Source organism: Acinonyx jubatus, chromosome X (assembly GCF_027475565.1).
Source record: "Acinonyx jubatus isolate Ajub_Pintada_27869175 chromosome X, VMU_Ajub_asm_v1.0, whole genome shotgun sequence".
Classification (NCBI taxonomy): Eukaryota; Metazoa; Chordata; class Mammalia; order Carnivora; family Felidae; genus Acinonyx; species Acinonyx jubatus.
The window spans coordinates 72,376,608-72,392,372 of NC_069389.1; the positions used below are offsets into that span (position 1 = coordinate 72,376,608).

General features: G+C 36.1%; 1 long non-coding RNA gene across 4 annotated transcripts in view; it reads right to left on the reverse strand.

Moving 5' to 3' along the window:
- LOC113597447 (uncharacterized) overlaps positions 1–15,765 on the reverse strand; it is a 43,610-nt gene that overhangs the window by 19,969 nt on the left and 7,876 nt on the right. Inside the window, exon 3 of one of the 4 annotated variants that reach the window (XR_003418212.2) lies at positions 1,334–2,169. The exons of 2 other annotated variants lie outside the window; for them this stretch is intronic. This is a non-coding gene — a long non-coding RNA (uncharacterized LOC113597447). Of the gene's footprint in view, positions 1–1,333; positions 2,170–8,595; positions 9,991–15,765 lie in introns of those variants that run through there. One more of the 4 variants, XR_003418214.2, reaches the window with a different exon arrangement.

The window sequence follows — 15,765 nt, forward strand, 5'->3', positions numbered from 1 at the left end:
CTAATCTGGAAATCTTCAATTTGTACGCAAATGTCTACGTAGATTTATATTCTAGAAACTTTGGAAAAGATCCTAAGTCCCAGCTTCTAGGAAAAGATTCATTTCCTCCCAGTATATTCAATAAAATGGAATACTTCTGTGAAATAGAATATACTCATCATGTAAGTATTAGAGGATATAGAGAAAATATGTTGCTGTTACTATTATTAAGCTATATCTGCATAGTGACACACACTGGATAATAGAATAGGAATAATGTATTCAGCTGTCTTGATTTGCCATGGTCCAGCACAATCCTGAGGATGGCAAGAATCCACAGATAAAAAACCACAATGCCACTTACCCTACCCAGTCATCTTAGTGGGTCACAGTAAATAAGACCTACTAGTTACATTCTTTAGTCAGAATTGATAATTGATAGTAGAAAATATATTTTGAGAGACAACGTATCTCTTGTGAAATAGTCATGAAAATGTTTTGTTCAACAGGTATGTTACTTGCCTGAGGATGATCTATCACAACATTTCTATATTTTCATGTAAGCAGACAAAATCATGGTTTGGGGCTGTTACAGTCAAACTGATTTTTTTGAATAGCAATTGGAAACATATTTGAACCCAGAAGTCTAGAAATATGTGAGCTACTAATTTCTAATTATCTTGTCTTTTTGCTAAAGACCTGCCCTCTAACAAGTGCCCCACAATATATTCAGTTTAAAAATATGACTTCTTTTACTCTATGTATATGTGCACAATTTAACTGCAAAAGTAAATAAATAGTATAAAGAATATGGACACGCAGACATGATCCATAACTATACCCTTGTTTTAAAAGTGATTCCATTGCCTAAGATGATGTAACTGATAACTAGAGATGCAGTATTTGAATCCCAGGTCTGGATCATTTTAGAGTGAAGAAAGTAAAAAAAAAAAAAAAAAGTATGAATGATGATCAGCATCAAAATTTGTTCCATTTTGATTTCTATTCAATACTGTGAACACATGTGTGTGTATATAGAAAAAACTTTTGGGGACCCTGGTTGGCTCAGTTGGTTGAGCGTCTGATTTTGGCTCAGGTCATGATCTCGCGGTCTGTGAGTTGGAGCCCCGCGTGGGGCACTGTGCTGACAGCTCAGAGCCTGGAGCCTGCTTCGGATTCTGTGTCTCCCTCTCTCTCTGTCCCTCCCCCACTCATGCGCCCGCGCCCGCGCCCGCGCGCGCGCTCTCTGTCAAAAATAAACATTAAAAAAAAGAAAAAAACTTTTAAAGCTTATCCATGCATAAGTGTTGACTTTTGTCAAAATGCAAGCAAAGATCTATTTGAACAACTAGAATATAACATCATTAATAACTTTTTCTTTGCTTAGAAACTCAAGGACAGGGGTTGTTTTATGAGACTTAATAATACAGTTGTCAATTTTGGAATATTGAATTTGCAATTTCCTCATATTTTATCAGAATTTTCATGTAGAAAATCTTAGTCATGTACTTTAAAAGAAATATTGCTTCTCCTAGTACCATAAATAACTCTTCCTGTTTTTTAACGTGATTCATCAGAGGTTCTAAAAGATTAGCTTTGTTTACTAAAAACCTATTCCAAATCTTGTCAATAAATATATGTATTCTCTGTAGATAGATGTAAAAAATGAGCTAGATTTCCCAGAGAATCATTTCATATATAGGACTAATAAATGTATCTTAGAGATAAAGAAACAATCTAGTAACAGGGACAGAATTTCATTGATAGCCTTAGTCTACTGAATAATAATACTATTAGTACTAATTATAGTTAAAATGTATTGATTATTTACTATGTGGCAAAGACTTTGTGCTAAGCATTATACACATTGTCTTGTTTATTCAGTACAAATTTATGAGCCAGGTGCTATTATTATCCCCATTTATTAATGAACCACTGACTTTGAAAGAAAATAAGGTGCCTCACATATCTTGGCCTTGAATTTAGTTCTGTTGAACTCCAAAACCAGTTTTCTCACTTGTATGTGTAGCAGAGGCACTGCCAGAGAAGAAAGCAAGGCAATGATGAAACATGGGGTTTATTTATTCTTTTTCAGTGAGAAAACATGCCAGCTAAATCAGAGTTGACTTCCAATTATGATGCCAGGAGACATAAGGGAGGACCAAATATTGCTTTCACAACTGGAATTGCCTAGAAAATGCAAAATAAATAGTGAGTGGAGGGCTACTCCTTATGTAGTGGTAGAGAGACTAGAGCCTTAACATATATACAAAGTAAAACATTCCTTAGAAGGGTGGGGGATAGTGTACCTCCAACACTCACTGAGATTAGCGTCTATCAGAAGGGTGGTTATAGGTTGCATAAGAGTTATGAGAGAAAAAAAAAAGTTTTCCCAACGTGGGGGTGAGGAGAGGAGTTACCATAAAGAGAAATGAGTATACTGGCTGTAGTAGTTAGGGTTCTGCAGAGAAATAGAACCAATAGGAGATTTTATATTTGTGTATGTATGTACGTGTATGTAATATATGTATATATGTATATACAAATAAATAAAAATAAAAATATATATGTATATTACACACACAAAGAGATTTATTATAAGGAATTGTCTTAAAAATTTAGAGGCTGACAAGTCCCAAGGCCTTCAGTCAGCAAGCTGGAGACCAAGAAGAGCCATTGGCATAGTGTCAGTCCAAGTGCAAAGGCTTGAGAACTGGGAGAGATGATGGTGCAATTCCAGTCCAAAGGCCAGCAGGCTTGAGATCCAGATAGAGTTGATATTCCAGTTTCAGTCCAAAGGCAGGAGAAAAATGATGTTCTAGCTCCAAGGCAGTGAGGCAGGAGGAACTCCCTCTTACTTCTGGGACAGTCAGTCTTTTTGTTCTAATCTCATCCTTTAACTGATTGGGTAAGGCCCAATCACATTAGAGAGAGAAATCTGCTTTGCTCAGTCTACCAATTCAAATGTGAATCTCATCCCAAAATGCTCTCACTGGCACACCAAGAATAATGTTGGACCAAATATCAGGGCACCTCATGAACACAACACTACTAGGGCAGGCAGGAAAAGGTTGTGTGGAAAAATTGCAAAAGCTAACTGACAGAACAGTAACATAATGGACTCATGACTACAAGGCCATTAAAGCTCTGACATTAAATATTCCCCCTGCAAAGAATTGCTGAAGAAGAGTTCCTTATAATAACCAACTGAGCAGTAGACCCAGTAGAGTTGTGTGGGTAATTACTCCTTAAATATTGCTTCTCAGAATGAGTTTTTCACTGACACAGTATATTGTAAAGATACTAACCAACAAAATAGTAAATCTCTGACCTCCCTCTCCTTTAGCCCAGAGCTACTTAAGCAACTGATGGGAGTATGGTGGGAGTGGGAAATCACCTAAAATATCAGAGAAGTAAGAAATTGCTGTGATGGACCCAAATAAACGACCTATATTGAAATGGGAACTCTCATTGAAAGAATTATCACCAACCACAGTGCAAACCTCTCTCCTCTCTACCATTCTCCAGGGTGAAGTAAGCATGCAATTAATAACTTTTTAAGGAAGAAATACAGATCCTTACACAAGACATAAAACAAACAAAGCCTACAGAATACTATAACGTAGGTAGAGAAACAAAAGATATGTTAAAATAGGGGACCTATACAAAAAGAGAAAAAAACAATTTCATGAAAAAAAGTGTTGATAACACTGTATTGTAGAATTGAAGTTTGCTAAGAGGGTATAACCTAAATGTTTTTAGGAAACAATAAGTAAATAAATAACTACATGAGGTAACGGATATATTAATTATCTAGAAAGTGGGAATCCTTTCACAATATATACATATATCAAATCACCATGATGTAAACTTTAAAAACTGTACAATTTTTTGTCAATTATACTTCAATAAAGCTAAAAAACTAAAAAATAAAAGTGGAAAAGGAAGGCAGAGGAGTTGTCAGCTCTGAATAAGAAGGAAAGGGTTTGTGAACCAAGACATGAGTGGCTTCTAGAAGCTGGGAACAGCCCTGAGCTGACAGCCAGCCAAGGAAATGGAGATATCCTATGACCATGAGTAACTGCCTAAATGGGCATAGAAACAGTGTTCTCCTGGAGCCTCCAGGAGGGAACCCAGCTTTGCTGACACCTTGATTTTAGCTTAAGGAGACCCATACTGTACTTTTGACCTACAGAAATGTAAGATAATAAATTTGTGTTATTTTAAGCTGCTAAACGTGTAGTAATTTGTTACAGCAGCAAGAAAAAAACTAATGTACACCAGTGGTGCACAGAAAGTAGAGGGAAAAAGAAGAGGGGTATGTTACTCAGCTCTCTTCTGTCTAAGGATATTTCCAAGCAATAGATCCTTCAACTTGAGGAAAAAATGAAAATGGTGTGGAGAGAAAGAAAATAAAGATTTGTCCTGAGTACAGACTTTCAGTTATTCCCAACTTTTAATTAGCCATGTAAACAGTACTGAGACAGTATTTTTTAAAAGGGGGGGGTATTCAAAACATTTTTTTGCTTTGTAAGTGATGTTTATTATTATTAAAAGGGAGCATATTTTCTAATCTTTCTTCTTCTTCACCTTGAAAAGTCAATCAATAATCAATAATTCTATGTCTTTTATTAGATGTGGTTCAGTACCATTGAAATTCAAATCAAATAAAAATCAAGGAAATTAAAATCAAAACCATTTTGAGATATCATTTCACACCCTCTAGAATGGCTAGAATCATGAAGAGAGATAATAAGTATTGGAAAATATATAGAGAAATGGATCGTTCATATAGTGCTGGTGGGAATATAAAATGGGAGAGAGAGTAGACAGGAGAAATGCTGGGTTCCTTTCACTTCAGTATTGTTGAAAATAGAAAGTTATAGACTTGTCTCAAGGGTTTAGCAACTACAGAAAACATATCTTGTCAATTACTAACAAGATAACTTGAAATCTTAAAGTGAGGAATGTAAAAAAGGTATAAATTATGTTCACCATCAAAATTTATTCTGATGTGTATACTGGGGATGTTTGAAGTTTTCAGGCATTGTCTGAATACAATTAAATTGTCTGAATACATTGTCTGAGGGTGATGCTGTTAATGTATTTTGTATCTGTATGAAAACAGAATCTCTGCTGGATAGTCATTTTCTCAGCTAGGATTTTTATAACTAGATTAGTTGGTAAATTTATCTTACCCAAATTAAAATTAAAAACAATCCTCCTGAGACTTTCAATTCATCTTTACAGATTGCAGTAGACTTAACTTTGAAAAAAAAAAAGATATAGAAAACAAGTAGGTAAGTCTAACTGACTTAATCATCTGTCCAGGAAATTAAAAGTAAGAACATGTGAAAAGAGAAGGGGGAGTGAAGGCAGACAAAACTACAGATAAAGTAGAACACTAGAAAACAGTGAAAGACAAGCTGAAGCAAAGAGAGAGAAAGGCAGTTGAAAGGATGGTTTAGGTCCTGCAATCAAAAATTATTTGGGGGCACCTGAGTGACTCAGTTGGTTATGATCAGGTCATGATGTCACAGTTCGTGAAATTGAGCCCCACATTGGGCTTTTTGCTGACAGTGTAAGAAACCTGTCTCTGATTCTCTCTCTCTGCCCCTCCCCTGCTCACACTTGCTCTCTCTCAAAATAAATAAACTTAAAAAAATTTTTTTGTCCATTTGCAGAGGGAAATTCATATACTTCACATATAAATGAATAATCCAAACTAAGAAATACGCTATTACAATGGTTTTATCTGGAACATGGTGACTAGACCAGTTGTGGCAATGATGGACTATATTTTGGAGGAATTGAGTTTTTCAACTTTCTCACTGGGAAAACAACAGGCCTTTGACAGGAAGAGAGAAAGATATTCATTTTTTCTCTAATCCCCAAGAAAAATGGGAACTCTAGCGTCATCTTTAAAGGAGGGGGTGAAGGGGACTCTCCCAATGGGAAATAAGTTGGCATTTGCAACGTGTATGGCATAAGGAAGGACTACCATTAAGGAATCTTTGTGCAGAGGCATAGACAATGAATCTCTGATAGCTAGTTTTAAAATTTCCTTTTTTGGGGGCGCCTGGGTGGCACAGTCGGTTAAGCGTCCGACTTCAGCCAGGTCACGATCTCACGGTCCGTGAGTTCGAGCCCCGCGTCAGGCTCTGGGCTGATGGCTCGGAGTCTGGAGCCTGTTTCCGATTCTGTGTCTCCCTCTCTCTCTGCCCCTCCCCCGTTCATGCTCTGTCTCTCTCTGTCCCAAAAATAAATAAACGTTGAAAAAAAAAATTAAAAAAAATAAATTTCCTTTTTTTGTCTGATAATTTCCTTCTATTCCCAAATCATCACTAAAATTTTGTTAAGCATAAGAGTCAGATAGTAGCTCTGTTTTAGGGGTTTACTTTTTGGTGTCATGTGTTAATTTTTAATGTAATGTGGACTGGGGTAAGTGGCAGCAGCATGGAGAAGTGGTTGTAAGACAGCACAGTATGACCAGTGGAAAAGTCTAAAGCACTTGCTCTAAGAAAGTGACAAGCAGACACACTTTTGGAACATATAACCAAGTATTTTCTAGGTTTCTCAGAAATACTTGGAAAAGGAAACTAGGCAGAGACTAGTGAAGTTACTTGAGGGAATGAAGGCTGAAGTTACATTATTTGAGTATTAAAGGGAAATGTAACCATTGAAAGTCAGAAGTGTTAGAGAAACTTGGTTTTATAGTAACTGTTAATTGCACAAAAAATTGAAAGGGAAAGCAGATGGTTTTCTGAACTTCCCACTAGTTACATATTTTGTGACCTTGGGTAATAAGTAGATACAATGAGCCCAAGATTTCTTACCTATGAAATGAGAAAGTAGATCATCTCTAACATTTGGCGTCAACATTACTGGAATTTGTGTTTGGTCTTAAGGTGACTGCTATGAAGGGTCACAAACTATGTGAATTATTTTAATACATTATTTTTAAAAATAGTCTCCAATACTGCATAGCTCAAATATGTGCCTTCATAATTCTTTGTTTTCTGACTCTACAGCTCCACATAATTGTCTATAATTCTAACATGTTCTTTTTCTTCCACTATATTTTTTCCTGATCACAACAGTAAGTTCTGGCCATTATATAAAATTTAGAATCCCCAAAATTATGAATATAAATTACCTACACCCCATTACATATAGATAACTAGTATCAGAATTTTTGTGTACTATATATAATTTACATATATATGCACATATTTCCATATTTTTGACACCGTTTTCATTAAACAACTTATCGTAGTTAACTTTCAATGTCAGTACAGAACTGTAATATTATCTTAAATGCCTTCATTTTATTCAACTGTCTGAATAAAGTAAACATATAAATTGAATCCCTTTTTCTGGACATTAAACTTGTTTCTGACATTTTGGTATTATAAGCAACACTGAAATTAACATTCTTTTTTCTAATTAAAAAAAATTCTTTTTCATGTTTATTTATTATCAAGAGACAGAGATGGAGCATGAGCATGGGAGGGGCAGAGAGAGGGGGAGACACAGAATCTGAAGCAGGCTCCAGGCTCTGAGCTGTCAGCACAGAGCCAGACGCGGGGCTCGAACTCACTGACCGTGAGATCATGACCTGAGCTGAAGTCGGATGCTTAACTGACTGAGCCACCCAGGTACCCATCTTTTTTAAATTTTTAAAAGTATTTTTATTTATTTTTGGAGAGAGACAGAGCGTGAGCGGGGGAGGGGGGCAGGAAGAGAGAGAGGGAGATACAGAATTTGAAGCAGGCTCTAGATCTGAGCTGTCAGCACAGAGCCCAACCCAGGACTCAAACTCATTAATTGCTAGATCATGACCTGAGCCTAAGTTGGATGCTCAACCAATTGAGCCACCCAGGTGTCCTGAAATTAATATGCTTATAATTGGTTTTGCTATTATTTTCTTAGATAAATTCCTTGAAGATTTGCTAGGTCAAGGAATATGCACATTTTTTTAAATATGAAATTTATTGTCAAATTGGTTTCCGTACAACACACAGTGCTCATTCCAAAAGGTGCCCTCCTCAATACACATCACCCACCCTTCCCGCCCTCCCACCCCCCATCAACCCTCAGATTGTTCTCTGTTTTTAAGAGTCTCTTATGGTTTGGCTCCCTCCCTCTCTAACTTTTTTTTTTTTTTCCTTCCACTCCCCCATGGTCTTCTGTTAAGTTTCCAGGATCCACATAAGAGTGAAACCATATGGTATCTGTCTTTCTCTGTATGACTTATTTCACTTAGCATAACACTCTCCAGTTCCATCCATGTTGCTACAAAAGGCCAGATTGCATTCTTTCTCATTGCCACGTAGTATTCCATTGTGTATATAAACCACAATTTCTTTATCCATTCGTCAGTTGATAGACATTTTGGCTCCTTCCATAATTTGGCTATTGTTGAAAGTGCTGCTATAAACCTTGGGGTACAAGTGCCCCTATCCATCAGCACTCCTGTATCCCTTGGGTAAATTCCTAGCAGTGCTATTTCTGGGTCATAGGGTAGATCTATTTTTAATTTTTTGAGGAACCTCCACACTGTTTTCCAGAATGGCTGCACCAGTTTGCATTCCCACCAACACTGCAAGAGGATTCCATTTCTCCACATCCTCTCCAGCATCTATAGTCTTCTGATTTGTTCATTTTAGCCACTCTGACTGGCGTGAGGTGATATCTGAGTGTGGTTTTTATTTGTATTTCCCTGATGAGGAGTGACATTGAACATCTTTTCATGTGTCTGTTGGCCATCTGGATGTCTTCTTTAGAGAAGTGTCTATTCATGTTCTCTGACCATTTCTTCACTGGATTATTTGTTTTTCAGGTGTGGAGTTTGGGGAGTTCTTTATAGATTTTGGATACTAGCCCTTTTTCTGATATGTCATTTGTAAATATCTTTTCCCATTCCGTCGGTTGCCTTTTAGTTTTGCTGATTACTTCCTTTTCACTGCAGAAGGCTTTTATCTTCATGAGGTCCAAATAGTTTCATTTTGGTTTCCCTTGCCTTTGGAGATATGTCAAGTAAGAAACTGCTGCAGCTGAGGTCAGAGAGGTTGTTGCCAGCTGTCTACTCTAGGGTTTTGATGGTTTCCCGTCTCACATTCAGGTCCTTTATCCATTTCGAGTTTATTTTTGTGAATGGTGTGAGAAAGTTGTCTAGTTTCATTCTTCTGTATGTTGCTGTCCACTTCTCCCAGCACCATTTGTTAAAGAGACTGTCTTTTTTCCATTGGATATGCTTTCCTGCTTTGTCAAAGATGAGTTGGCCATACTTTTGTGGGTCTAGTTCTGGGGTTTCAATTCTATTCCATTGGTCTATGTGTCTGCTTTTGTGCCAATACCATGCTGTCTTGATGATTACAGCTTTGGAGTAGAGGCTAAAGTCTGAGATTGTGATGCCTCCCACTTTGGTCTTCTTCTTCAATATTACTTTGGCTATTCAGGGTCTTTTGCGGTTCTATACAAATTTTAGGATTGCTTGTTCTGGCTTTGAGAAGAATGCTGGTTCAATTTTGATTGAGATTGCATTGAATGTGTAGATAGCTTTAGGTAGTAATGACATTTTAACAATATTTATTCTCCCAATCCATGAGCATGGAATGTTTTTCTATTTCTTTATATCTTCTTCAATTTCCTTCATAAGCTTTCTATAGTTTTCAGCATACAGATCTTTTACATCTTTGGTTAGGTCTATTCCTAGGTATTTTATGATTCTTGGTGCAATTATGAATGTGATTAGTTTCTTTATTTTTCTTTCTGTTGTTTCATTATTAGTGTATAAGAATGGCAACTGATTTCTGTACATTGATTTTATATCCTGTGACTTTGCTGAATTCATGTAGTGGTTCTAGTAGACTTTTGTTGGAGTCTATTGGGTTTTCCATGTATAATACCATATCATCTGCAAAAAGTGAAAGCTTGACTTCATCTTTGCCACTTTTGATGTCTTTGATTTCCTTTTGTTGTCTGATTGTAGATGCTAGAACTCCAACACTATGTTAAACAACAGGAATATGCACATTTTTAATTATTTTTTTTAATTTTTTTTGAGAGAAAGAGAGAGAGAGAGAGAGAGAATCAGGGAAAGGCAGAGAGAGAGGGAGACACAGAATCTGAAGTAGGCTCTAGGCTCTGAGTTGTCCACACCAAGCCTGAAAAGGGGCTTGAATTCATGAACCACAAAATCATAACCTGAGTCAAAGAAAGAAGTTCAACCAACTGAGCAACACAGGCACCCCAGAAATATGCACATTTTGAAAATATTTTTCATGCTCATTTATTTATTTTTGAGAGAGAGAGAGAATAGGGGAGGGACAGAGAGATGAGGACAGAATCCCAAGCAGGCTCAGTGCTGTCAGGGCAGAGCCCAACGTGGGGCTCGATCTCACTAACCAAACCATGAGATCATGACCTGAGCTAAAATCAAGAGTTGGCAGCTTAACCAACTGAGCCACCCAGCTGCAGCAAGGAATATGCACATTTTTTAAGGTTTTTATTAACTACTGCCAAATAATACTCCAGGAAATATGTACAAACCTTTCCATTGCAGTATCTGGCATGGAATTTTCTTCACATTATGGAAGAATGATAGCAACTTTTAAATTTTAATTTTTCCAACAAAACAGGTAAACATCAGTATCTCATCATTATTTTAATTTTCATCTCTTTTATTCGTAGTGAAGGTGAGATTTCTCATATTTATCAGCCAAAAGGCTAATATACATATAAAAATATTTTTTGGAATTGCCTCTTTCACTCTTTTACAAGTTTTCTTAAGTTTGTCATTCATCCTATATATTATTTTATAAATGATATGATTTTAAGTTGAGACTATCAAGACAGATCCAAAAATTAGATAAGGAATGCCACCCAGTACTCTTTCTTCTACCTTTCCTTAGGTACAAGGTACCCTCCAGATAACTACCACAAAGCAGGTTGATAGATAGAGAAGACATGCCAAGAAAAAAATCTTAAACATCAATAAATTCTGGTATTTTTAAAAAATATCACATGATGCATTTTTGGTGGATGGAAATTAATCTACCCTGAGTAACAAAACTCTGACTCAACTGCTCTTTACTATACACAAATACTTTTTGTTTACTAAAAATATTAGAACAATACAGAGATTTAAGCCATATTTAATATCAAACCAGTGTTTCTGCATCAAATAAAAAAAACTAAATATATTCTTTTCACATAAAATTATTATGGTAATTGAGGTATCATTTCTGATCTCTTGCTTCCTCATGAAAATGAAATGATATTAAATTGTTGGGATAATACTTCTTCCAACATGTAATTTAAGATATAGCATTTTTTTTGTTGGGTCTTGTCAAGTTATTCTTTTTCACTATTAGACTTGTGAGAATATTTAATAACACAAGCTAAACAAACCTAAACATATTTGAAAAGACTTATTTCTAAAACCATTGTCTAGAAAATCAACCAGGGATTTCCCTAAACTAGAGAAATTTTCTGATAAATTACCATGTGCTGCTTAGTATAGATTCAGTTACAAAACTAAATTCATTTTCTTAAACCTCATCATTTATACAGATTTTTAAAAAATAGCTATGTTCTTTCTCTAACTCTTCACCTTAATTAAATACAGCTGCAGACTTTGCATAAAGGAATATCAAACAATTAATTGACAACCCGCTGACATGATAATTAGGCTAAGAAAATCCAATTCTTCCAATATTTAAAAGTATATTATATTTTTGGAATGCTTTCCTTGCACCCTGAACCCAGCCAGAAATAACAGCAAAAAATTTAAGTGACTTACTGGTCTTTGTGCTTTTCTTTGTTTTTCAATCCAAAAAGTGAAGAACTCTATTAAAACTTGAATTATACTTAAATAATTATAAGTAATGCATCTTATTCCTGAAATCTTTTTTATTGGATTTAAAGAGATGTTTTTTTCCTTAAAGCAAGACCGGCTAATGTGAGTTAATAACAAATTCAGCAAATCTAACATCATGATATTTTACCTGAAGTTGTAAATAGTGGTGGTATTTGAAGGGAAATATTACATGAAATATTTATACTCTCCTCAAATTTCATTTTTTATGGGATGTGGTGCAAATGTTTTAAGTAGATGTCATCTGATATGCTGTTCGTTGCCTTTCACTTCTCACCTCTCATGCTCTCTTAAACTTTTACAAGCAATTCTTAAGAATAAACTTCCTGACCAAAAGAGCATTTTTAGAAACCACGTCAAAATATCACTAACCTGTTTTCTGTGACCCCTATTAATACTCTGGCTAAAACTAGAAGAGGTTGTATAAAAAGCATTCCACACTGGAAATAGTTTGCAAATCCCTATTTTACATAGAAATGGGCAACTGGGTTCTGGAAATGATCCAGTTGTATTCAATATTACTAAAGAAAAATGTTTATTTCATAGTCTTTTGGTAAGAAAACAGATTGGGTAGAGTACTGGCTCTTTAAAGAAATGGATAAAAATTCAAAATGATCTTGAAAGACTGAAGATATAGTAATGATGCAGGCAGGTAGGTGTTTACCAGGAACTGATTTAGGGAGGAAAAAGACAAGAAAAAACTGTAATGATTACATGAAACCCATGAAAGAAGATTTTTTTCCTCAAAGATGGACATAACTGGATGTGTGAATACCTATTGTAAAATCTTTAATATCATTATATTTCATTGGAATTCCAACTAAAACTAATTTATTCTAATTATAGCAATCACAATTATTATTATTTGAATGGTTACTGCACACCAGTAAGTATGCTAAGTATTTGATAAACAATATCTCATTTAAGCCTTACAATAATTCTATGATGTAGTAAGGTAGCCACATTTTGTAGATATGAAAAATGAGGATTAGAGGGATTAAGCAACTTGCATAAGGTCACAAAGCCAGTAAGTGACAAAAGTGGGAGTCAAACCAAGCCTATCACAGACTTCAAATCCCTGCTTTCATCCTCTACAATGCTCAAATCCTATAAATGTCCCTTTGGGTTATGCTCAAGGATGCTTAGGAGTAAATCTCCAGTTTCTCTTCCCTTCTTACGTTGACTGATTTAAAAGGCTCTTTATTGCTGCTGACTACAGGAAAACAGGGAATGATAAATATATAAGAAGTTGGAAAGGTAAAAGAAATCTTTAATGGTAATAGATAATCCTGAACTTAACCAAAATATAAATTTACTAAGCCATTTCTCATCTTACCCCTGAATATGATGGATATGACCCAGGGGCTAAGCTCCACCCAGTGGTCTAATTAAGCTATAAACCTTGACAAAGTTACTCAGACATGAGTTACAAGTGGATTCAGGGGGCACCACTGCTAGATAAGATGAAATTCTTAGTTTTCCTCAATAGATGAACAACCACTTTGTCTGCAGGTTATACTTATTTTTTCTCTGCTGCTTCCCTGAGCCTTTGTGTGTAGTCTTGAGTACGGACAAAGAAGGTGCTTTTTTAGGTGGTAAAGCATGGTAGAGAGTGGTACAGTAGAGCAGTTAAAAACATGGACTCAAGCCAGACAGCCAAGTTTAAAACCTGGCTTTGTCAATTACCATTTGTGTGAACTTGGACAGGTTACTTAACCTCTCTGTACCTCAGTTTCTCCATTTGTTAGAAAAAAATAATAATTGTACCAATTCAAGATTGTAGCAAGAGGGCTGCCTAAGTGGCTCAATCCGTTAAGCATCAGACTCTTGATTTCCTTTCAGGTCATGATCTCAAGGGTAGTGGAACCTGTGATGGGCGTGGAGCCTGCTTAAGATTCTCTCTTTCCCCCTCCCTCTGCCCCCTCCCCTGCTGTAATGTGTGCACTCTCTCTCTCTTAAAAAAAAAAAGATTGTAGCAAGATTACATAAATAATAATTTGTATATTCCTGGTACATAGTAAGCATCACATAAGCATTTTCTATTGATACTATTAAACTTTCAAATTTTACAAAGAAAGACCTTGTAATTCCTTCTTCTGTCCCTATGGGAGGTCCTGGCCACTGGAAGTCCTGTTTGCTTTTTCACCCAGTTTTATTCTCCTATAGCATAGTCACAGATCAGTGATTAACACACTGGAATACTACCCAGCAATAAAAAGAACAGCTATTAGTACAGGTACAACTTGGATGGACGTTAAGGTTATTTTGCTGAGTGAAAACAGGCCACTCTCAAAAAAGGTTACATACTGTGTAATTCCATTTATATAACTATCTGTATAACTTTTTCATATCAAGACAGAAAACAAATTAATGGTTGCCAAGCATTAGGGACAAGAGGGAGAACATTAGTATATTAGTATTAATTTGTGATGATGGAACACTTCTGAATCTTAATTGCAGTGGTAGTTCCATGAATCTGTACATGTAGTAAAACTGCATAGAACTATGTGGACATACACATGCACACACACACATACACACATGAATGTGTGTAAAATTTGTCAAAATCTGAATGAGGTTTGTAAATTGTACCAACTTAACATCCTGGTTTGGGTATAGTACTATAGTCATGTAAGGTGTTAACCATTTGGGACAGTTGGATGTAGGGCATACCGGACCTTTCTATACTGTATTTGCAAGTTTCTTTTTAGCAAAAGTTTTTTTTTTCTTTAAGTGTTAAGGGAGGCTTTTACCAATAAATGAATCTGGGCTAATTTACATATTTAGCCAAAGCCAAATTCACCAAACAGGTACTCCTACTGAATTAGGAGAGTTGTTAATAGCTGTGCTGCAGAAAAAGTTTTCTGAGGTCAATACATTTAGAGAGCATTATATATGTCCCTCTCAGAGATTCTTCTCTATATTGCTTTGTGGTTCTCAATCCTGCACGTGCATCAGAATCATCTGACACACACTGGAAAGAATATCTTTCAGTTTCAATGAAATTTTAACCAAAAAAAAAAAAAAATGCAAGACTATGAATCAATGCTTGCTTTCACAGGTCTCAGGCAGGTTTCACAGGTCTCAAGCCCTAAATATTTGATTTAGGCCTGTGGCAGATAGTGAAAGCAGAAAAAAAATAACCCCTTTTGGAAACAGCTCTGATGAGGAAGCATGGGGCAAGCTGAGGGCAAAGTACATGCTAAAAGCACCCACCCCCAGGTAGGATATGTATGATATTCCTCTGACACTCCTGACTGCCCATAAACAAAGGTAAGTAAAGAAAACAAATGGCTGACTGATACAGACCACAGTCATGCAGGACAGGAATCTCTTTCAGTTTATGTATAATTTAGTAAACTGCAAGAAAAAGGCAATGTCATCTATACCCTAATTTCCAGAAGCCTATACACTCCTTTCCCTAGAGCCCTAATATCACCCTTATCAAGATGTTAAGGGGGTTTAATTCCTTGCCATGGTGATGTGGGAAACAAAGGAAAATGAAAAATTAAATTCCCTTACTGACTACAGCTCATTGACAAGTCCTTGAAACAGGTAGAGTGACCTTCCTCTAGGAGCTCAGCTGCCTAGATGATGACACTTTTCTAGGGGTAAAAGGGAATCTTGGCTTAACATTATCCTAACACCCCAGGATCCTGTGAGTCTCCCCGAATACATAAAAATTCCTTTGCAAACCTCCTTTATCTTTAACCACCAAGTATATGTTGGCAATTGTACTCCAAGCATATGACCCCTGATATACATCTGAAGGGTCTCATGACTGAAGTTTTACTGTTTACACATCTGAAGGGTTCATGACTGAGGCTTTACGAAGTAGTAATAAATGATGTTTTCCTAACAACAGCTAGCCCCTCAAGGTCCTGGAAACCTTGCTTCCAAAATTC